We start from the raw sequence: 24441 nt of genomic DNA, 5'->3' as shown, positions 1-24441 counted from the left end.
AAACTGTTAGGCTATACAAAACGTTAGGGGCATAAACAGAATGCCACCACAAAACTCACGTAGTTAATAAGTGAAGGAAATGTCCTCGGACAATAACCTTCACCGCCACATCCTCCATTGACAGAGCAGCAGCCAGCGAGTCTAATCGTTGCGTAAGTCTCGACACATCGTCTCTTCAACGGACAGCGTGTTTATCGGTCTTTGTTTTCATTACTCGTGGACGTCTTGCATTCGTTTGGTTGTCTCTGTCACTCCGTTTCTTCTTGGGTGTTGTCGTCGTAGGTCTCTCTCCGTCGTCCGTCGTTGTTTCGTGGTTTCGTGTCCGTCCTTTCCGTTCGTTTGTTTGTGCACGGGCCGCTCTCCGTTTGGTCCCGCCGCGCTTTCTCGGCCACCCCGCGACCGTTCTGGTCGCGGTCACAACAGGTTACAATAGCAACCATGAAGTTTCAAGACTTTTGCCGTGCGTAGAACATTAGTATCGATGATTCTAAGTTCCTTGATCAGTTTTGCTGTATACAACATTACGTCAGCTCAGGTAATTATGGCACATAAAGGAACTTAACTTTTGATAAACAAAAAATGGCTGAGTTCTTCAGCTGCAGAAAGGTTGCAAGTGACGAATCCTTCTGTTAACATCTGAAAATTTGCCTGTTCCGTTTCGCCACTCCAAGCAACAATGTGAACGGTGGAAAAGATTTTTCCCTAAATAATATTTCTGTGGACTATAGAAATAACACATCTGTCCCCATAGACACTTAAGGAGATCGTAATGATGAAATAAAACTTCAAGCACGTTCTGTGGAGAGTTGTATAGTTTCTGCTGTGTTGGCAGAAGAGCCAACACCGTATTGCCAGAGGAGGCCGAAATGCACGCGTTTAATTACACGCAGACTGGCGTGAGGTCTGGAACAGTTAAATATAATTAATATAGCCAATAAGGTACGCTGTTGCTGGAATACTTAACTTTAATCCATAATTGGTGTACATCGCTCTTGACGGTACATTAATATGCTCAATATAAACTGGTAATGGCGCCTTGCTAGGTCGTAGCAAATGACGTAGCTGAAGACTATGCTAACTGTCGTCTCGGCAAATGAGAGCGTATTTGTCAGTGTAGCATCGCTAGCAAAGTCGGCTGTACAACTGGGGCGAGTGCTAGTAAGTCTCTCTGGACCTGCCGTGTGGCGGCGCTCGGCCTGCAATCACTGACAGTGGCGACACGCGGGTCCGACGTATACTAATGGACCGCGGCCGATTTAAAGGCTACCACCTAGCAAGTGTGGTGTCTGACGGTGACACCACAGTTTCATGCTGCAAGAAAGAATCTCATTACGTCTTACCAAATAAGTTAGTTAGTTACGTGTTCCATTAATCAATAGCACGGAAAAGCCTTTATGATGTGGAACGTGTGAAATGCACAAGAAATGCGCACAGGAAACAAGTTTTTTTTTTACATTATGATGTTATACCTAAATATGTCTATTATCTATCCCATTGCCTTAAATGGCACTAATGCATATATTATATCTCCAGATTTATTTACTCATATTCAAGAATTCATTTATGGTATAGAAGGAGTTGTCGAGGAGGTATGATTTCAAATTTTTTTGAAACTACTACTGCTGTCTGTCAGACATTTTATTGCATCTGGTAATTTATCAAAAAGTTTTATTGGAGCTTATTTTACCCCTTTCTGTGCCAAAGGCAGGTTAAGTAAAGGATAGTGTAGGTATTTCTTTTATCTGGTATTGTAATCATGAATGTCGCTGATGATTTTAAACTGGTCCATGTTGTTGAGAAAAAATTTCATTACTGAGTAAATGTACTGTGAAGCAGTTGTAAGAATTCCTAACCTTTTTAACAGATGCCTACAAGATTTGCGACTATGAACCTCACACATTATTCTAACTACTTTCTTTTGAGCAGTGAATACATTTTGCCTGAGTGTTGAGTTGCCCCAGAATATTATTCCGTATGACATGAGAGTGGAAGTACGCAAAGTGTGTTAGCTTACTAATTTCTACATCCTCAAAATTGGCATTTATTCTGATTGCAAAAGTTGCTGAGGGAGCCAACAACAAATACGTAGGGTATTGCAGAATGACGTTTCAAAAATTTGGAAGATTGTAGAGAATGAAAATATGAACGTTTTAATAGAAGGAACCTATTGCCGTCAATATGAAATAAGTTTCTATAGCCACCACATGGACTGTTGAAACTCCGCGCTCCACCAGTACGAGAAGTCACCAGGTAAGATTCTCAGTGAACGTTTGGAATGGATTTATTGGATATAAGTTCCGCTTCTTATGCAAAACACTGTTTTTTTTCTTGTTACCCAGACATGGTCTGTAGGAATCAGCATGGGTTTCGAAAAAGACGATCGTGTGAAACCCAGCTCGCGCTATTCGTCCACGAGACTCAGAGGGCCGTAAACACGGGTTCCCAGGTAGATGCCGCGTTTCTTGACTTCCACAAGGCGTTAGATACAGTTCCCCACAGTCGTTTAATGAACAAGGTAAGAGCATATGGACTATCAGACCAATTGTGTGATTGGACTGAAGAATTCCTAGATAACAGAACGCAGCATGTCATTCTCAATGGAGAGAAGTCTTCCGAAGTAAGAGTGATTTCAGGTGTGCCGCAGGGGAGTGTCATAGGACCGTTGTTGTTCACAATATGTATAAATGACCTTGTGGATAGCATCGGAAGTTCACTGAGGCTTTTTGCGGATGATGCTGTAGTATATCGAGAGGTTGTAACAATGGAAAACTGTACTGAAATGCAGGCGGATCTGCAACGAATTGACGCATGGCGTAGGGAATGGCAATTGAATCTCAATGTAGACAAGTGTAATGTACTGCGAATACATAGAAAGAAAGATCCTTTATCATTTAGCTACAATATAGCAGGTCAGCAACTGGAAGCAGTTAATTCCATAAATTATTTGGGAGTAGGCATTAGGAGTGATTTAAAATGGAATGACCATATAAAATTAATCGTCGGTAAAGCAGATGCCAAAGTGAGATTCATTGGAAGAATCCTAAGGAACTGCAGTCCGAAAACAAAGGAAGTACACTTGTTCGCCCACTGCTTGAATACTGCTCACCAGTGTGGGATCCGTACCAGATAGGGTTGCTAGAAGAGATAGAAAGATCCAACGGAGAGCAGCGCGCTCTGTTACAGGATCATTTAGTAATCGCGAAAGCGTTACGGAGATGATAGATGAACTTCAGTGGAAGACTCAGCAGGAGAGACGCTCAGTAGCTCGGTACGGACTTTTGTTGAAGTTTAGAGAACATACCTTCACCTAGGAGTCAAGCAGTATATTGCTCCTTCCTACGTATATCTCGCGAAGAGACCATGAGGATAAAATCAGAGAGATTAGAGCCCACACGGAGGTGTACCGACAATCTTTCTTTCCACGAACAATACGAGACTGGAATAGAAGGGAGAACCGATAGAGGTACTCAAGGTACCCTCTGCCACACACCGTCAGGTGGCTTGCGTAGTATAGATGTAGATGCTTCAGCGCCTGTGTGCTATCATCAGTGGGTTTTGATTATTGGATAACTACAAAGGTGAATATATTTTTGGTTGTAACTGATCTAACAAACTGAGGCCTACAGACAGTTTTTGTTCGTTTATGCTGATTTTACGTTATTATTACAGGATATCTGTATGGTATCCTGCACTGATAGCTTGTCGTCAGCAAAACAAACGATACAAATGTGAATTTTATCAGCGAGTTAACCTATCCCCCTTTTTTTAAAAAAACGTGATTTTGGTGTACATTTTTTTGTGACTTGATGCTTCTTCTTTCTCGTTCCGAGGGCAGTGCATACACATGTTAAATGTACTTTGCGTACTTTCGATGGAATTCTTGGAGATCACCTTATTGGGTCACACATGATACCATATCGCTTGAATGGTGCATGGTATTTCAACTTTACGTGCGATGCCTTGCCTAACCTTCTGGAGGGCATTCCCCTGCAACTGCGAACTAGTTTACAGTTTCAGAGTAATGGTGCTCTGGCTCGCTTTGATCGCCCGGGCAGGGAATATCTCACAGACAACTTGAGGCAGAGGGTAATTGGAAGGGGATGCCGAGTCCCTTGGCCTGCGCGATCCCCTGACCCCATTCCTCTCGACTTTTTTTTCTTTTTTGAGTTTTGATTCCCCCCGATGGGGGCGGGCTGGCAGCAGCTTAGTACGCCGCTCTTCAGCCTACAGACTTTGTTTTAAAAAGATGAAGATAATAAATAATAAAACAGGCGATAAAATCGGAGACTTAAATGGTAACATGGCGAAAAAATCGTGGAACTTAAAACATAGAACAAAGGGATGACGATGCTAATAAAATACACATGAAGCAGGCAGGTAAAAGAATAGACAGACAATTAAAAAACACGGCGACAGTCTGGTTTCTGTTCGCAAAAGACATAACATTCGCACCCAGCGACAGCATGGTTTCTGTTCGCAACACTTTGGAAAGACGAGCAACACTGAACATTCACTGGAACACTGCATGAAAAAGTTGGTATATATGACATACCACAGCCGAGAGCATGTGGCGGGAAACTGGACAGATGATGGGAAAATAAAAAGAAGGCAAGGGGAGGAAAAGCGAAGGGGGGGGGGGGGGCGGGGGGAAGGAGCCGATGGAGGACCCATAAGAGGGGGGCGGGTGCTGGGCAGACATGGCAGGGAGTGGGGAAGGCAGAAGAGGGGAATACAAAAGGACTCAGGGGGGGCAGAAGGGAGGTAGGGCGAGGTTAGGTGGGGAGAAAACAGGATGGAAGGGGGGGGGGGAAGAGGGAGCCCAGGGAAAGGATGGAGGAAAGGAGGGGGGGTGATCAGAGTTGATAGGAGGGATAAATGGAGGGAGAGAGGGCATGAGGGCATCATCCGGGAGGGGGAGCTGATGGAAGCCACCTTGGGAAATGAGATGGAGGGTAGGGGGGACACAACAGTGAAGGCATGGCTGGGGGCAGGGACAGGAGAGGAGAGGAGCAACCAGGGGGTGAGGGGAATCAAGGTGGCGCAAGGTGTAGAGTATGCGGATATGTTCGAGGAATAGGAGCAGATGGGGGAAAGGAATGAGGTTGTAGAGGATCTGCGTGGGGGACTGGAGTCCTCTCGACTTTTTCCTCTGGGGTTGCATACAGTGCTTTGTGTACTCAACACCAGTGGGAACAAACATTGCTTGAACTTACTGAGCCCAATTTTAAAGCCTTTGATGCTATGAGAGGGGAGCGTGGAATCTTGCAGTGAATCAGACACAGTCATTGCACATTATGTAACAAAGCTGATGGTCGTCACACTGAATATTTATGCTACGGTAGTGAAGCCACAGATTCGATGTACAGTGTTTGATAGTACTCCACGGTCAATAAACGTTTTCCAGACAATAGTTTTCTGATGTTTCATTTAGCGTAGAAAGTGTGTGGTGCTGTAGAAACTTTATTTCACATCTTCGGCTATGGGTTCCTTGTATCAAAACGTTCAGAATTTCATTCTTCAGTCTCCAAAACTTTCAAAACCTAATTCTGTTACAGCCTGTACAAATATAACGTCGCTCCAGCAGTCATTGAGTATCTCTATTGAAACTGGGTAGGCATTTTTTTTCTCTTCAGCTAATGTGCTAACAATTATTTTAATACTTGAGTTTTAAAAAAGGTCCTTTTTTTAAAAATTGTCTTCCTCTTCACACATGTTTTTTGTCTGATACACCTAATGAAATTTCGCCTGTATTTATCCGTGAACAGTGTGAACAATTAGTAGAAATTCTTCAATCCGTGGGATAGTCAAAAGTCTATGGCTCTGAAAAGCGTAGTGCACTAAATGTCACAGTAGATCTGGGTGTGTGGGGCACCATCAGGATAAACTGGTGAATGGTAGGAAATTATTATTCGATTCGCAATAAACGACTGTGTCTAGGGAGCGTAACAAACTTGATCGAATTTTCTGCTGCATTTCAGTCTCTACTGCATTTATAGAAAGATGGTTTTCGGTAATTAGTGCTTTGTAGGCAGATGAAGTGATAAATTCTAGATTTAAAAATGCTTGAAAGCCCTGACAGTTATAGAAAAGTAGTTTTTTTAGCGTGTCATCTACAAATTTCTACAATTTTATGTTGACAGGAAGAACGAGTGGCCGGCCTGTGTGGCCGAGCGGTTCTAGGAACTTCAGTCTGGGACCGCGCGACCGCTACGGTCGCAGATTCGAATCCTGCCTCGGGCATGGATGTGTGTGGTGTCCTTAGGTTAGTTAGGTTTAAGTAGTTCTAAGTTGTAGGGGACTGATGACCTCAGATGTTAAGTCCCATAGTGCTCAGAGCTATTTGAACCATTTTAAAGGACGAGGTGTAATCAATAAGTAACGGAATAGTTTTAATTTAGCTGCTTTAAACATCCGAGTTTAAAAAAAAAAAGTTTTTATCTTGTTGGGACATGTGTTCCTGACGTATGTTTGCATTTTCAGCTATTGTGATAATTTAGTTTATTGTTGACAGTCGACATACGTGTTTTTGAGTGTTCGGCGAATTTTTTCTTTTGAAAAAGATGGATCAAAGTATTTGCATTAAATTTTGCTTGAAAAATGGAATAAAGTTCAGCACCGCATTCGAAATGTTGACTGTGACTTTTGGCGAATCTACCATGTTTAAGACAAGAGCTTACGAGTGGTATAAACGTTTCAGAGAGGATTGAGAAGACGTTGAAGACAACTGCCGACTTGGTTGTCGTGTCACTTCAAGTACAGACGGCAGTGTGGGAGAAGTAAAGAAAATATTTCTGAAAAATCGCTGAATCGCCACTAAAGAGGGCCGCTTGTGAAGTTGGCAAATCCTTTGATTCACGCCAAGCAATTTTTTCGGATGTTTTGGGCGTGAAACATGTAGCGGCAAGGTGTGTTCCGAAATTATTGAATTTCCACCAAAATCAACGTTGCGTAGACATCGCTCAGGAAATGCTAAATGAAGTCGACAACGATCCTGAACGTCTCAAGAAGATTATAACAAGTGACGAAACATGGGTACAAGGGCGTGACATAGAAACCAAGGCCCAATTGTCTCAATGGATATTGCCTGAAAAGCCAAGACCGAAAAAAAAAAAAAAAAAAATGTCGACAAGTTCGATTGTACGCGAAGGTTCTTATCACTGTTGCCTTAGATTATCACGAGATATTGCATCATGTGTTCCTACCTTACGGCCGTACGGCCAGTAAGGAATACTACCTAGAAGTTATGTGTGAAACAGTCCGAAGAAAACGACCAGAGTTGTGGCAAAACAGCTGGTGGAAAATGCACCACGATAATGTTCCCGTTCACGTCTCAATATTTCTTTATGATTTTTTGGCAACAAACCAAACCGTTATGTTGCCACAGCTATCGTATTTTCTGGACATGGCCCCCTGCAACTTCTTTTTATTCACAAGGCTGAAGAGAATCATGAAAGGACGTCGTTTGGCCACCATTCATCAGATAAAAACAGAATCGCTGAGGGAGCTGAATACAGTAACGAAAAGTAAGTTCCACAAGTGCTTCGGTGATTGGAAAAAGTGGTGGCACAAATGTGTTATATCTAAAGGGGATTATTTTGAAAGGGTGAAAGTTGATTGTGATGAATAAATAAAGATTCTTTAAGAAAACCGAACATTCTCGTTACTTTTTGATCACACCTCGTATGGAAAGTTGCAAGACGAACCGTGTACTAGGCAGAAGTGTTACTCAAGGATCAATGATCTACACCATCAACCACAATCCAGAACATATAAAATGTTCTTAACTGTAATGGAATTCGTGAACATTAATTATTTATATGCCTATATTAATGAAAAACAAATAAGTCCTCTGGAATCACTCCTTACGTTCTATATTTTTCGTACGGTGTTCTGAGAACGTCGAAATTGTGTGGGTGCCATAGACTTGGTGCGATGCGACGCTCCGTGGCTCCTGGCTTGTCGCCATGGTGACGACGGTAAACAGTTGGTGGCGGGAGATGGCAACGGAAGTTGCAGCTGCGGCTAGCGTTCGGCGCCTGCGCGATAGATGCTGCGTGCTCAGCGAACTCCTGCGTCGCAACGTGAGTCATCACCAGACACTATTCTCTTGTGAGCCGTTGACTCAGAACTTTCCATCGAAAGGTACGCTGACAGTTCAAAATAGTGATCTGTCGAGTTGCTTGAGACAGTACTAGCCAAGGGGTAAACGTGGTGTTGGTCCGGACGGTAGGAAAGTTGCCAACGATAACCAAGGATCGTGTAGCGCCTCTTCCGGATAATCTACGAGCTAGTTCCGAATCATCGCACCGTAGGACATCTCGAGGAAAACACATAAAGTAATAAAGTAGGTGGTGTTTGTTAGGGTATTACTTTGTAAAAAAATTGCGGTAGCTTTGATTTGCACTGAGACGTTGTGTGTGTGACGTACAGTAAGTAATTTCGAAGAACGCATGCAAGCGATGTACGTCGAACGCGCGACTGTCACGCGGCCAGATATCGATTTTGTTTACAACGATGGCAATTATAACGACAAAAGATGAGCAATATGGATTTTATGTACAGCGTTGGCAACAACAGCTACCATACACGAATATCGTCTGATGGTGACATTAAATATAATTTCACTTACCTTACACGTCATCGATGTCTTCATCTTGGACAGTTTCTCCTGACGCACTTGCTGCCGGCGCCCGACTGAAGTGCCTTTTTTCCGTGGTCGGGGTACACTCTAGCAGTGACTCTTCAAAAAAATTTGCAAAGTATCACAGGGAAGTTTTATACTACGTAAACGAAAATTGTGGAGGTAGTGTATTGGAAAATATATAGTTCATCTCGGTCTCCTGGTCGTCCATCTCTTTTAATAGAGGATTTCACAGATTTCCATAGTCGGTCGATGTGCTGCGTGGGTACAGACGCATCCTAAGAATACACGAATTCCACAGGATGGTTTAAAAACTCGTGCTGAAATCCTTCTTTCTTCAAAGTACTGTACGATTTCCATCCGTCTGTAATGACTTTGGTGCCGGGCAAGATGAAGTTCTTAGTAAGAGGCACTAAAGTTCGTATAAACCTGGAATACACTTTGACAAAGACACGTTTCCTAGATTCTCTTTCTGTACCTCCGAACACTCAAATCTGTTCAGTTTCGTTCTTGAGAAGTCGTCATTTCCCGTATTTACGAGTTGTTAAGTGGAATTCAGCTATTTCCACATTCTTGTTGACACACCACTTAACACCTACCGGACAACTGTCGTTAGTCACAATAACGTAACACACGTTTCGACAGAAACCTTAACAATCAAGAACAGTCTTAATCGACAATACAGCTTCTGAAGCTGTGTTTTTTTATGTGTGATGGCAGGAAACCTAGACGATGATCCACAGTACTGTCAGTTTACACCTTGCCATTAATGTAGCCCCACAAAAAGGAGTCACTTGTGTAGAGTGTGCTGCACTGACTGCAGTTATTTACCGTACATCTAAGGTGGTTGTGAAAATATCTGATAGAATGGAACTGACATTGTGTGATTACAGAACGGTAATCTGCTATAATGCTAGACTGACTTATGTTGAAATAGTTCACATTTTATAACAGGTAAGTGACCTACTTCTATTACAGAGGGAGCCTATTTAAGCTGCTGGGCTTCTACAGTAGTTGGGAGAGCTGAGACTAGGGCGATGCATTGGATACCCTCATGCTGTGAGTAGTCCAGCCAGTGATTATGGAGGCAAAGAATACACATTGGCAGCAAGTTACACGTGGGACAGGCTCTTCAGCGTGTTAAAACGGCTCCAGCTTTTGAACTTTTTTTACATAATAGTGCACTTAACAATTGCAAATAGGCACTCAATAAACAGAGAATAACTCCACTATATAAACACGAACTTAGTGAAGTTATTTTGTTTACTCACATGGAGAACTGGACTGGAAATGCTGGCGAGGTATAGTTTGTCTACTAACTGAGTAGCCAGCGGCACTCGTGGTGGGGGAAGTGTGCTTTCACGGTAGAACGCTACAGCTGCAGTGCGGGATTTCTAGGAATTAATTTCCCCCGTAGCACTGTTAGAACAGTGTGCAGAGATATTACTATCTGTATTCCATGTAGTGTAAACGCACTCTATGGAAAATAAACACAGCGTGCTCATGTCTGCGCACCGAATTGCCATGACTACGGTGAGTCTGTATAGCTAGACACTCTGCAGTTGTTTTTGTGGCGTAGTGCGGCAGATAGTGTCGGGAATCACCTGCTAGCTCTGAGAAAGAGTAATTAAATCAAGACCTTATGCTGTCGACAGGCGTTGATATACGTCAACGGGGAGAGTTGAAAATGTGTGCCCCGACCGGGATCTCCTTTTTACATGGCAGACGCTCTATCCATCTGAGCCACTGGGTGTACAGAGGATAGCGCGGCTGCGGGGACTTGTCCCTTGCACGCTCCCCGTGAGACCCACATTTCCATGTTAATGTCCACTCGTAATACCCCTGCCCACTACACTCATTACTCGGGGCAGACAATCTTACCGAGTCCCGTAAGAGTTCGGGCAATCTGTGTGCATCCGCACAGAAGAAGAAGGTCAACGGACGGTTAGCCTTAACCATATGCTAGCATATATGCTAGCTCTCTAGTCTGCAGACCTTTAACGGAGGGTAATGAGGACCACAATCAGGCGACATAAGTTCCCCCTCACTTCCACTCTCACTCTACAAAATAGTGTTCACTGTTTAGATAATTTTATACTAACTATTATAGTCAGATCATATTATTAATTTCATACATGGGTCTATGTATTGTACTTTATGGAGCGTCTTTCTTCATTCAAGGCATACGCGGACTTACATTCATAAGTAGTTCGTATCTAAACCATAGCGGGAACCTTAAAAAGCTAGATAGTATCTCGATCAATTTTTTTAAACGTTTATCTTCTATACAATAGCTACGGTAAATCTATAAAGATGTTCGGACTCTTACGCCTTCTTTCAATATGTACAAGAAAGTGGTATAAAAATACAATATGAAGCATTGTTATTAGTGTAAATCGGAATTTTTTTTATTCGTGACAGTTGTAAGTGACAGTATTATGAAAATACAAATATAATCCACTGAAAGAGATCACCTCTGACTGCATCCACACTTTTTGGGAAGTAGTACTGTGCAATATGTTTGTACAATATTGTGACTTTATGAAAAGAAAATGATGAGAGTGTAGGTTTGCATGTATGTGAATTATTAGGCAATGATGGAGACACAGTACTTGTAAGGAGCTACACAAAATGTACTACTTCTTAAGGTAAACGTCTAAATATTCCAAGATTTATGTTGTCCATTATTCCAAAAATGGTTCAAATGGCTCTGAGCACTATGGGACTTAATTGCTGAGGTCATCAGTCCCCAAAACTTAGAACTACTTAAAACTAACTAACCTAAGGACATCACACACATCCATGCCCGAGGCAGGATTCGAACCTGCGACCGAAGCAGCAGCGCGGCTCCGGACTGAGGTGCCTAGAACCGCTCGGCCACAACGGCCGGCCCCGCTATTCCAGTTGCAGTATAATCACAAAAGGGTGACAACAGGGCAGAAGAAGAGGTACAAAACATTCTTAAGGATCACATACAGTACTATGTAAACTGACACATTTTGGAACCAGCTCTCGTGTTGTGTAGTTGCCAAGTATTTTGACTTTATCACTGTGCATGAAAAAAAAAAAGAAAACAAATCGGTGATCCAGGGAATGTTTTAAAATTAGGAGTTAATCACGAAAATCTGCTAAAGCAAATATTACGCGCAGAATATAACAGCAACGGTATCAGAATGGACAGTCTATATTTTAATAATTTGTTATAATTAGTTCACCCTCGTATTAAAAAGAACACGCAGTATTTTAGTATGTCAACGATTACCTATGACTTTGAGATTTGTGGCAACTGGAACAGATTTCGAATATTTAAAATCTGTGTTTTGCATTTCAACTCGAACAATGCAAATTCGTTTTCTTTGTACATATTCCTCTGTTATACTGGGATGGGAAGCTCTGTCATTATCGTAATGGCTTGTGATCTTTTATTCTTGTCCACATATTACGTTGATATTAGTTTCCCCAACTGTGGTAGCTCACTACGCAATGAGACGGACTGCAACACAAATCCTTTTTCGCTCAAAATCCGCGGTGAAGAATGAACATGCGTACGGTCCGACATCTCCAAAGTCTGGCAAGCAACAGGCTTTTGTACGACAAACACAATCGTAAATCGTCAGATTTGTTTGTCAAATCAACAGGCAGACAATATTTCACTCAAACACCGTTCTGTTTGACAGACACACCAAGTAACTTGAGCAACGCGAAATTTGACACATTGTTTCATCGTCAGTGTGGTCCTGAAGACTACTTAATGCTGAGATAAAAATACATCAGAAAACTCTGTAGACAGAAGGCAATGTAGAGACTGTATCGGCTACCTAGCTTTGCATAGTAAAGTGAAGAATGCAGCCGTGGCGTACCTACTTCCAGCCATACAGACGGGGCCGTTCTAGCCTTGTTATCGCATAACATACGTGTATGGTGCATGGCTTCTTGACCTAGTGAGAGCACCCTCCAATGTATGGTGCTTATCGCATACAGATTAGAGTATGCCACATTTTATTTGACTGTTTTTTATTTGCAGACGAGAAGGCAGCAGCGAATTTACCTGCAGATTTGTCCTGTATTTTAGCAGACAATGAGACGAACGTGGCATTATTTTCAGATGCCTGTGAGTTGTCTGACTCGCTCCTTAAATTTTCAGGGAGAAGTTTTTACTGGCTGGATCACCCATGTTTTCTGTACAGGACCACTCAGTCACCTATTCCTTTGTAATTATTTTAGCTCTCTTCATGTATTCCCAACGATCTTACCGGAGTGGTAACAACGCTTCACGTAAGATCACCGAAGTTAAGCGCTGTCGGACTGGGGTTGGATGGGTGACCATCCGGTCTGTTGAGCTAAGTTGGCAAGCGGGGTGCACTCAGCCCTTGTCAGGCAGACTGAGGAGCTACTTGATCGGGAAGTAGCGGCTCCAGTCTCGTAAACAGACACACGGCCGGGAGAGCGATGTGCTGACTGCACGCCCCTCTGTATCCGCATCCAGTGACACCTGTGGACTGAGGATGACACGGCGGCCGGTCACTACCGTTGGGCCTTCATGGCCTGTTGGGGCAGAGTGAAGTTTAGTTTCTTCATCTATTATTGGCTTTTTATAGGAAGTTTTAGGACATTTGACCAAATTTACGGTATCTTAAAGGATATGAGATGTCCGCCTCCACAGCTGAATTGCAGTTACACTCAAGCAGCGATAGCAGTCAGCTCATGCAGTGGTGTGTATTCATTTGTGAGCGTACTGGAGTTAAAGAGGCGTCCTTGTCTATCCTTTCGTGGTGTTCTGTTTGGTGACGGATTTGTCCGTTTTTTTTGTGTACATGGCTCCCGCGATGCCGGCCGGAGTCACCGTACGGTTCTAGGAGCTACAGTCTGGAGTCGAGCGACCGCTCCGGTCGCAGGTTCGAATCCTGCCTCGGCCATGGATGTGTGTGATGTCCTTAGGTTAGTTAGGTTTAATTAGTTCTAAGTTCTAGGGGACTGATGACCTCAGAAGTTAAGTCGCATAGTGCTCAGAGCCATTTGAACCATTATGAGCTCCCACTATGATTCTTCGTAAAAGTACCATAAGTTTTGCGTTTGATTAGTCCATCCGTAACGTGCAGCCAAGTTCCCTCTAAATTCATGACTGGTTAGTGGAAACGTTTGCTGTTACTTGAGATCCGGTTTATAGTGCTTATTTTGACACTCAGCTTCATGTCTCCCTTGTAAAATACATGAACCACACCAAGTAGACATTTATGAAATTGCAGTACCTATGGTTATTCTAATCACGGTGCAAAGTTCCTTTGGGGTTTTGAATCGTAATCAGAATAACAAAAGCACTGCAATATCGTATTTATCTCCCGATACAGGGCAAGCGACATTCAAATACAACGTCTGACTTGTACGGGAATACACATAATGGATGTAGGAGTACACATCGTGCACGCATGATTGACGACATGTGGAAGTTTGGGTCTGGTCCTGAGACATACACGGATAATCTAGTGGTCAGCCGCCACGGCAGCTCAGGGTGTTCGGTGAGAGGGCTGCGTGCTCTCTGTAATACAAAAACAGAGTCAATGAATCAACGATAAACTTGAACGGATGTCTTGTGACGTCCGGCCAGACCAAACACAACGAACTATTTCGCAGAAAAAAGTGGTAAGGCGACCGCTCGCAATAAGCGGGAAATCCGGGTTCGAGCCCAGTGCGGCACAAATTTTCATTGCCGTCATTCCATTCTACATCTGATGGTAGTCATTATTCGCAAGTGCGAAATCATTTAAAGCAGAAAGGTTGTTACTTAAAGAAGGCAATCAGCATTCTCTCCCCCATAGGGATGGGTAAGTTAATGTCGTCCTCCTTGCTAAAAGATGCATATCTGAAAGAACATTACATCGGATTATACAGACAATTGTCAACTGTATTTCATGCCAAAGCAAGGCAATCTTAAAAGCATGAAAAATATGTCATACGATTTGTATGCGAGTGCTGTAGGATGTAAACACTAGGACATACGTAGTTTGGGGTCTGACCGCGAACTGCGCATGGATGGCCAAACGTTTAAAGCGACCGCTAGCACAAGGCGGGAAATCTGGGTTCGAATTGCAGTCCGCCACAAATTTTCATATGTTACTTTGTAAATCGTCTAGCCAGTGTACAATCGTATTCGCAATTTGCAAATCGTCAGTAGCGTCTGTTCCTTCCTACATGCATGCTTGTCCAAAGGAACATTGTACCGAACTATACAAACACTGTAAAATACAGACATAGACCAACGGTACAAACAAAAGAATGCTGCTTATACGAGTACGTGTGTCCTGACATTATATTAGCTACTACACACGCACACAGTGGTCGTGATGATGCTTTCCCCTCCCCCCCTCCCCTCTGCCCCCCCCCTCTCTTACTGTCTCTCACTGCGTGCAGTCTCATATACATATGCCACGAATATTCCACTACGCTTTCTCCAGCTCTCTCTCATCCAAAAACACCTCTGGCCACTCGAGGAATTCCGTCACTTCCGCTTCGTCTGGCAGTAGCTCTTTCAGTTCTCCGGTGCAAAATTTGACTCAGAATTTACGTCCTCCTGGCTTGAAAACTTGTGCCCTTTGTCCTACGCCACGTGGTGAGTGTCTGGCGGCCCTTCATGTTTCGTTACCATAGTCAGTCCGCGGGCCAAAGTTATCTAGTATCGCCTGTATGAATAGTTTCACGTCTTGCTGGTTTCATTCCTTTAGTACAGGAGGCTACCTAGCGATTTACCCCCAATAGCATCTTTCTTAGTCTTTGGCTGATTCATGGTGGTGGTCACTGCATGCCTGCAACCCCTTACTTTAGTAAATTGGAATCCATTTGATAATACGGCGATCGTTCCTAAAATTCCCTTTCTCCTACTATCGTGGCTTAATATGAACGTGCGTTGGGGCAGGCTGCTAACCTCGATTCTTTCTTCACCCACCCCCATTTGATTGTATAATTGTTCAATATTCAACTGTGAAATGAATGAGTCGTTTAATCTTTACATTCTCCCTTTCATTGCGTGAAATCACCCTTAGTGTCACAATAGAATAATGCAGAACTACACTCCTGGAAATTGAAATAAGAACACCGTGAATTCATTGTCCCAGGAAGGGGAAACTTTATTGACACATTCCTGGGGTCAGATACATCACATGATCACACTGACAGAACCACAGGCACATAGACACAGGCAACAGAGCATGCACAATGTCGGCACTAGTACAGTGTATATCCACCTTTCGCAGCAATGCAGGCTGCTATTCTCCCATGGAGACGATCGTAGAGATGCTGGATGTAGTCCTGTGGAACGGCTTGCCATGCCATTTCCACCTGGCGCCTCAGCTGGACCAGCGTTCGTGCTGGACGTGCAGACCGCGTGAGACGACGCTTCATCCAGTCCCAAACATGCTCAATGGGGGACAGATCCGGAGATCTTGCTGGCCAGGGTAGTTGACTTACACCTTCTAGAGCACGTTGGGTGGCACGGGATACATGCGGACGTGCATTGTCCTGTTGGAACAGCAAGTTCCCTTGCCGGTCTAGGAATGGTAGAACGATGGGTTCGATGACGGTTTGGATGAACCGTGCACTATTCAGTGTCCCCTCGACGATCACCAGTGGTGTACGGCCAGTGTAGGAGATCGCTCCCCACACCATGATGCCGGGTGTTGGCCCTGTGTGCCTCGGTCGTATGCAGTCCTGATTGTGGCGCTCACCTGCACGGCGCCAAACACGCATACGACCATCATTGGCACCAAGGCAGAAGCGACTCTCATCGCTGAAGACGACACGTCTCCATTCGTCCCTCCATTCACGCCTGTCGCGACACCACTGGAGGCGGGCTGCACGATGTTGGGGCGTGAGCGGAAGACGGCCTAACGGTGTGCGGGACCGTAGCCCAGCTTCATGGAGACGGTTGCGAATTGTCCTCGCCGATACCCCAGGAGCAACAGTGTCCCTAATTTGCTGGGAAGTGGCGGTGCGGTGCCCTACGGCACTGCGTAGGATCCTACGGTCTTGGCGTGCATCCGTGCGTCGCTGCGGTCCGGTCCCAGGTCGACGGGCACGTGCACCTTCCGCCGACCACTGGCGACAACATCGATGTACTGTGGAGACCTCACGCCCCACGTGTTGAGCAATTCGGCGGTACGTCCACCCGGCCTCCCGTATGCCCACTATACGCCCTCGCTCAAAGTCCGTCAACTGCACATACGGTTCACGTCCACGCTGTCGCGGCATGCTACCAGTGTTAAAGACTGCGATGGAGCTCCGTATGCCACGGCAAACTGGCTGACACTGACGGCGGCGGTGCACAAATGCTGCGCAGCTAGCGCCATTCGACGGCCAACACCGCGGTTCCTGGTGTGTCCGCTGTGCCGTGCGTGTGATCATTGCTTGTACAGCCCTCTCGCAGTGTCCGGAGCAAGTATGGTGGGTCTGACACACCGGTGTCAATGTGTTCTTTTTTCCATTTCCAGGAGTGTAGAACGGTTGCTATAAGGTCGTACAGGCCTCGCGTCTTTAATGATTAGATAAAGATTCAATATCGCGCGCCTGGCACGACCATTGCACGCATGGTACCGATAATAGTAATAATAATTTTCAATTATCCCCCATTGATAAACTGGGAAGTGTTCGCGACTCAGTGTGAGTATGTGAGCACTATATCCACTTGATGTGGTGGAAGTAGTGATTGTGAAAAAAAAAAAGTTTTACCTTGCTGGTTTTGAAAAAAATATCAAAATTACAACTCCTACAGCAAGGGATAGTAACTTGTAAAAATAAAACTGAGCCACCGCTTATAATATATATTGATATTTAAAGCATTGTCGGAAGGTATGGAATTCTCGGAACCGACATCTTGCCAGAATCAGTGTCGATAGCAGGCAAAATTCGTCGCGTTCTTGGTTCGTGGGATGGAGGAACTGTCTATGTAGGTAATTAAGTTTTGTGTAACTCCAGTGTGGTCGGTTATATGGGACATCAATTCACTTTAGATTGTGAAAAAAAAAAAAAATAGGGAACAACCAGAGTTGCAACTGAAATGGATGCTAATTACTTATGAACAAACAGTCACGATCGCAAAATATCATTTATTTGAAATGACCTGTTTCGACACATTCAGTAGGCCATCTTCATATTCATTGCTTCATTTACTGGAGCTGGCGACGTGCTGAGCCGCTGCATGTTGTCAAGACAGCTCGAGCATATAGTCCAATGAATCTGACGATGTTGTTGTTGTTGTTGTTGTGGTCTTCAGTCCAGAGACTGGTTTGATACAGCTCTCCATGCTACTCTATCCTGTGCAAGCTTCTTCATCTCCCAGTATCTACTGTAATCTACGTCCTTCTGAATCTGTTTAGTGTATTCATCTCTTGGTCTCCCTCTACGATTTTTACCCTCCACGCTGCCCTCCAATACTAAATTGGTGATCCCTTGATGCCTCAGAACATGTCCTACCAACCGATCCCTTCTTCTGGTCAAGTTGTGCCACAAACTCCTCTTCTCCCCAATTCTTTTCAATACCTCCTCATTAGTTATGTGATCTACCCATCTAATCTTCAGCATTCTTCTGTAGCACCACATTTCAAAAGCTTCTATTCTCTTCTTGTCCAAACTATTTATCGTCAATGGTTCACTTCCATACATGGCTACACTCCATACAAATACTTTCAGAAACGACTTCCTGACACTTCAATCTATACTCGATGTTAACAAATTTCTCTTCTTCAGAAACGCTTTCTTTGTCATTGCCAGTCTGCATTTTATATCCTCTCTACTTCGACCATCATCAGTTAATTTGCTCCTCAAATAGCAAAACTCCTTTACTACTTTAAGTGTCTCATTTCCAATCTGAAGATAGCCTACTGAATGTGTCGAAACGGGTCATTTCAAATAAATGATATTTTACGATCGTGACTGTTTGTTCATAAGTAATTATCACAAGTGAGATCGCCGTCAGTCCCAACCATGTTGGTTACAATCAAAAATGGATGTTTATTTAGTCGGTTAACGGTTTTGGACTAAGCACATTCTCCAAGCAACGAATATTTACCAAGTAAAACATCCGTCCTAAATAGCAGTAAACGAAGTGGGTAGATATGTGGATGGTCCGAACTAATGTTCTTTAATGACCAAATAAACATTTTTTTAAAGAAATTTCTTTGCGTGGCGATCCTCCGTAGCAGGCAGAGAGATATTTGTTTTGTAAATGAAAACAGCCTTTTCTTGCTGCACTGTAATTTATTTCCTCCCAGTCGTGTTTCGCCTATTTTTACTGTAAGGCGTCTTCAGTGAGATCTAGAACGACACAGTTTTGTTTTGACATGTATTGCTTTTAGACCATCTAACAGTTCATGACGCGCTGTTTATTAAATGAGTAATTACTTAGAGTTTGTTGGCATCTCCGTTTCCCCTCATCTGGTCTGCAGGGGGCTCTACCACCTCATTTCCGAAATATAAGCACGTTTTTATATTCCGAACTTCTTCCTTCGCACTGTTCATCAATTTTACCCTTATTTCTGTGGTGCAGAATTACCCTTTGGCACTAGTTATTGGTATTTGCTCGAAAACTGTGCTTTTAAAGACGTAAATATTGTGCGTTCACTATGTGTTTCCTCCTGTTTGGTTTGTTTACCTACATGTTGCCAACCTAACGAAGTATGTGTTGAAAACTAACGTCTATTCATAATGTTTAGATCTCTCTCTCTTTTATGTCGTCTGGTTTTGTCTGTAGGCTTGTAGCAAGGAGAGGATATAGTTTGGTGGCCGGTATCCTCTTTCTATAATGCAAACTGCACGCGTATATTAGCTGGGTTCTTTATTCCTACGAATAAGAAATCTACTTAACTTAAGATAACCGTTGTGGAACAAGCTCTCTGTAATAGTGCACGTTAGCCTCACTGCTGGTGAAGTACAGAGCCCGCTATGTACTCGCCGATGGTCGCTATGTGTTGCCTGATTCTGAGCTTGTGGCAGAGCTAACAGCTACTGCGACCCCCACTGGGCTGCAACTGATTACAGACTGGAACTCATTTGGTGCAACAGCCCAGCCGTCCGGTCCGTGGCGACGATCCTAAATACTGGCGGCCAAGAGGGCATTGGTGGCGTGTTGCCTGGGAGTCTGTCTTTGGGCTGTGTGGATCTTCTGACAACCTCTTTGTCACCTGGTGTGCTGGCGCCAGCTTACTCCAGCACACACTGTGTATATATATACAGGGTGGTCAGAAAATGTGTGAAATGCTTGTAGGGATGTTACAGGGCAGGTTGTACTGAGGCATAAATGTTATGAAAAAAATTCGATACGTTGCTCCGTTTCCGAGTTATTTAGCATAGAATTTAGCCAATCGGGGCGTCGCGCGCTCACACTCAAGCGGCCTGCCAGGGGCGGTCTTGCCCAACGAGTGCTTTGTCTCGTTACCTGCAACTTGAATTTACGCACACAACAATCTGATTGGCTAACTTCAATGCTAAATAACTCGGAAATGGCGCAACGTATCGCATTTTTTTTCTTAACATTTATGTCTCAGTACAATCTGCCCTACAACATCACGACAAGCATTTCAGACATTTTCTGACCACCCTGTAAAATATATATATATATATATATATATATATATATATATATATATATATATATATATATATATAATGAGAGAGAGAGAGAGAGAGAGAGAGAGAGAGAGAGAGTGTGTGTGTGTGTGTGTGTGTGTGTGTGTGTGTGTGTGTGTATGAGAGAGTGAGTTGAAGAGTGTGTAAGATAACACCCAACACCTTTTCACTCAGTTATCCATGAACCCCTTCACAGAACATTTAAACCACATCTCAAATCAGCTGATCACCAAACCTTTCAACCACTGTCTGACTGCTATTACACTACTGGCCATTAAAATTGCTACACCACGAAGATGACGTGCTACACACGCGAAATATAACCGACAGGAAGAAGATTCTGTGATATGCAACTGATTAGCTTTTCAGAGCATTCACATAAGGTTGGCGACGGTGGCGACACCTACAACGTGCTGACATGAGGAAAGTTTCCAACCGATTTCTCATACACGAACAGCAGTTGACCGGCGTTGCCTGGTGAAACGTTGTTGTGATGCCTCGTGTAAGGAGCAGAAATGCGTACCATCACGTTTCCGACTTTGATAAAGGTCGGATTGTAGCCTATCGCGATTGCGGTTTATCGTATCGCGACATTGCTGCTCGCGTTGGTCGAGATCCGATGACTGTCAGCAGAATATGGGATCGGTGGGTTCAGGAGGGTAATACCGACCGCCGTGCTGGATCCCAACGGCCTCGTATCACTAGCAGTAGAGATGACAGGCATCTTATCCGCACGGCTGTAACGGATCGTGCAGCCACGTCTCGATCCCTGAGTCAACAGATGGGGACGTTTGCAAGACAACAACCATCTGCACGAACAGTTCGACGACGTTTGCAGCAGCATGGACCATCAGCTCGGAGACTATGGCTGCGGTTACCCTTGACGCTGCATCACAGACAGAAGCGCGGGCGATGGTGTACTCAACGACGAACCTGGGTGTACGAATGGCAAAACGTCATTGTTTCAGATGAATCCAGGTTCTGTTTACAGCATCGTGATGGTCGCATCTGTGTTTGGCAACATCGTGGTGAACGCACATTGGAAGCGTGTATTCGTTATCGCCATACTGGCGTATCATCCGGCGTGATGGTATGGAGTGCCATTGGTTACACGTCTCGGTCACCTCTTGTTCGCATTGACGGCAGTTTGAACAGTGGACGTTACATTTGAGATGTGTTACGACCCATGCATCTACCCTTCATTCGATCCCTGCGAAACCCTACATTTCAGCAGGATAATGCACGACCAAATGTTGTAGGTCCTGTATGGGCCTTTCTGGATACAGAAAATGTTCGACAGCTGCCCTGGCCAGCACATTCTCCAGATCTCTCACGAAATGAAAACGTCTGGTCAATGGTGGTGGAGCAACTGGCTTGTCACAATGCACCAGTCACAACTCTTGATGAACTGTGGTATCGTGTTGAAGCTGCATGGGCAGCTGTACCTGTACACGCCATCCAAGCTCTATTTGACTCAATGCTTAGTCGTATCAAGGCCGTTATTACGGGCAGAGGTGGTTGTTCTGGGTAATAATTTCTCAGGATCTATGCACCCAAATTGCGTGAAAATGTAATCACATGTCAGTTCTAGTATACACACACACACACACACACACACACACACACACATATACACACAGACTCACAGAAGAGAGAGAGAGAGAGAGAGAGAGAGAGAAAGAGAGAGAGATAAACATCATGAAGAAGTTTTCAATATTCAACACTCTAGAACTGAAACAACGAACACCCCTCCCCACTCCTCCCTCCCCAGAAACGCATACGAAACTACACACACTTACTTCAGCTCTCTCTCTCTCTCTCTCTCTCTCTCTCTCTCTGTGTGTGTGTGTGTGTGTGCCACACACACACACACACACACACACACACACAGATATTTATACATCTCATGAAGGAGTTTTCAACATATGCTTCCTTAGGTTCGGAACATGTAGGTAAACAAAGCAAATAGCAGGAAATGCATAGTGAACACACTATATATATGTCTTTAAAAGCACAGTTTTCGAACATGTAGCTATAACTAGTGGTGGCAGAGTAATAAGGCACAACAGAAATAAGGATAAACTTGGTGAAACAGTGTGAAAGAAATAGTCGAGGCAGGCCGCTGTGGTCGAGCGGCTCTAGGCACTTCAGTCTGGAACCGCGCGACTGCTACGGTCGGAGGTCCGAATCCTGCCTCGGGCATGGATGTGTGTGATGTCCTTAGGTTGGTTAGGTTTAAGTAGTTCTAAGTTCTAGGGGACTGATGACCTCAGGTGTTAAGTCCCATAGTGCTCAGAGCCATTTCAACCATTTTTGAAAGAGTTCAGAATATAAAAGTGTGCTTATGTTTGGGAAACGAAGTAGTAATGCGACCTGAGGAAACGCAGATACCAAGAGACGGTCAGCAATTAGTTTTTTTCCGTGCAAGAAACACGACGTGAACTGTTTGATAATCTAAAAATGACGCATATAAAAAGAAAATTACATCGTTCTAGATCCCACTGAAGAACCATTAGACTTTAGAGTAATAAAAAGCGAAACACGTGTGAGAAAAATAAATTACAGTTCCCCAAGAAAAGGAGGTTTTTATTTGAAACTTCCTGGCTGATTAAAACTGTGTGCCAGACCGACACTCGAACTCGGGACCTTTGCCTTTCGCGGGCAAGTGCTGTACCATCTGAGTTTCTCAACCACGACTCACGTCCGGTACTCACAGCTTTACTTCTGCCAGTACCTCGTCTCCCAGCTTCCAAACTTTACAGAAGCTCTCCCGCGGACCTTGCACGACTGGTACTCCTGAAAGAAAGGATATTGCGGAGACATAGCTTATCCACAGCCTGGAAGGGGATGTTTCCAGAATGAGATTTTTCACTGTGCATCGGAGTGTGCGCTGATATGAAACTTCCTGGCAGATTCAAACTGTGTGCCGGACCGAGACTCGAACTCGGGGCCTTTGCCTTTCGCTGGCAAGTGCTCTACCAACTGAGCTACCCAAGCACGACTCACGCCCCGTCCTCACAGCTTTACTTCTGCCAGTACCTCGTCTCCTACCTTCGAAACTTCACAGAAGCTCTTCTGCGAACCTTGCAAAACTAGCACTCCTGAAAGAAAGGATATTGCGGAGACATGGTTTAGCCACATCCTGGGTAGCTCAGATGGTTGCCGGCACGGTAGCTCAACGTGTCCGGTCAGAGGGTTTAGCTACCCTCTGTAATAAAAAAAACTGAGTGAACGGGTCAACGAACAACATGAACGAGTGTCAGCAGACGTTCGCCACGAACAAAGTCAACGAACAATATAGAACAAAATAAGATAGCTGGCACGGTAGCTCAGCGTGAGTTAATGGATCAACGACGAACTGAAACGGGTGTCTTGCGACGTCCGCCCTGAACCGTTACAACGAACGAAATGACATTAAAAAAAAATGGTAGAGCACTTGCTCGCGAAACGCAAGGGTCCCGAGTTCGAGTCTCGGTCCGGCACACAGTTTTAATACGTAGGCTATCCACAAAGTACATTACGTTTTGGAATTAAAAATAAATAAAGTATTGGAATTTTTTTATTATATACAGATGAAAGCCACACTTAAATACTACTTTTCTACATAGTTGCCATTTAAATTAAGGCACTTATCGTAGCGATGGACGAGCTTGGAAATTCCTTCGTCGTAAAATTCGGCCGCCTGCGCCTTCAACCACGTGGTTACCTCTTCTTTTGGGACAGAAAAGGTGTGATTTTTGTGGATTTCCTGGAAACAGGCATTACAATAAACTCTCAAAGGTATTGCCAAACTCTGCACAACCTCAGAAGAGCAATACAAAACAAGCGCAGGGGAAAGTTGGGCTCAAAGATCTTGCTGATTCACGACAACGCCCGGTCCCACACGGCAAATGCCACTCGTGAAGTTCTCGAATCTTTTAAGTGGGAGTTGTTTCCTCATCCGCCGTACAGTGCCGACCTGGCACCGAGCGACTTCCACTTATTCCCAGCAATGAATAAGTGGTTGGCTATGCAGCGTTTTGATGACGACGCACAGCTTCAAGAAGAGGTAACCACGTGGTTGAAGGCGCAGGCGGCCGAATTTTACGACGAAGGAATTTCCAAGCTCGTCCATCGCTACGATAAGTGCCTTAATTTAAATGGCAACTATGTAGAAAAGTAGTATTTAAGTGTGGCTTTCATCTGTA

This window comes from Schistocerca americana, chromosome 3 (assembly GCF_021461395.2).
Source record: "Schistocerca americana isolate TAMUIC-IGC-003095 chromosome 3, iqSchAmer2.1, whole genome shotgun sequence".
NCBI lineage: Eukaryota > Metazoa > Arthropoda > Insecta > Orthoptera > Acrididae > Schistocerca > Schistocerca americana.
The sequence above is the reverse complement of the archived record's forward strand: the minus strand, read 5'-3'. Positions refer to the sequence as shown.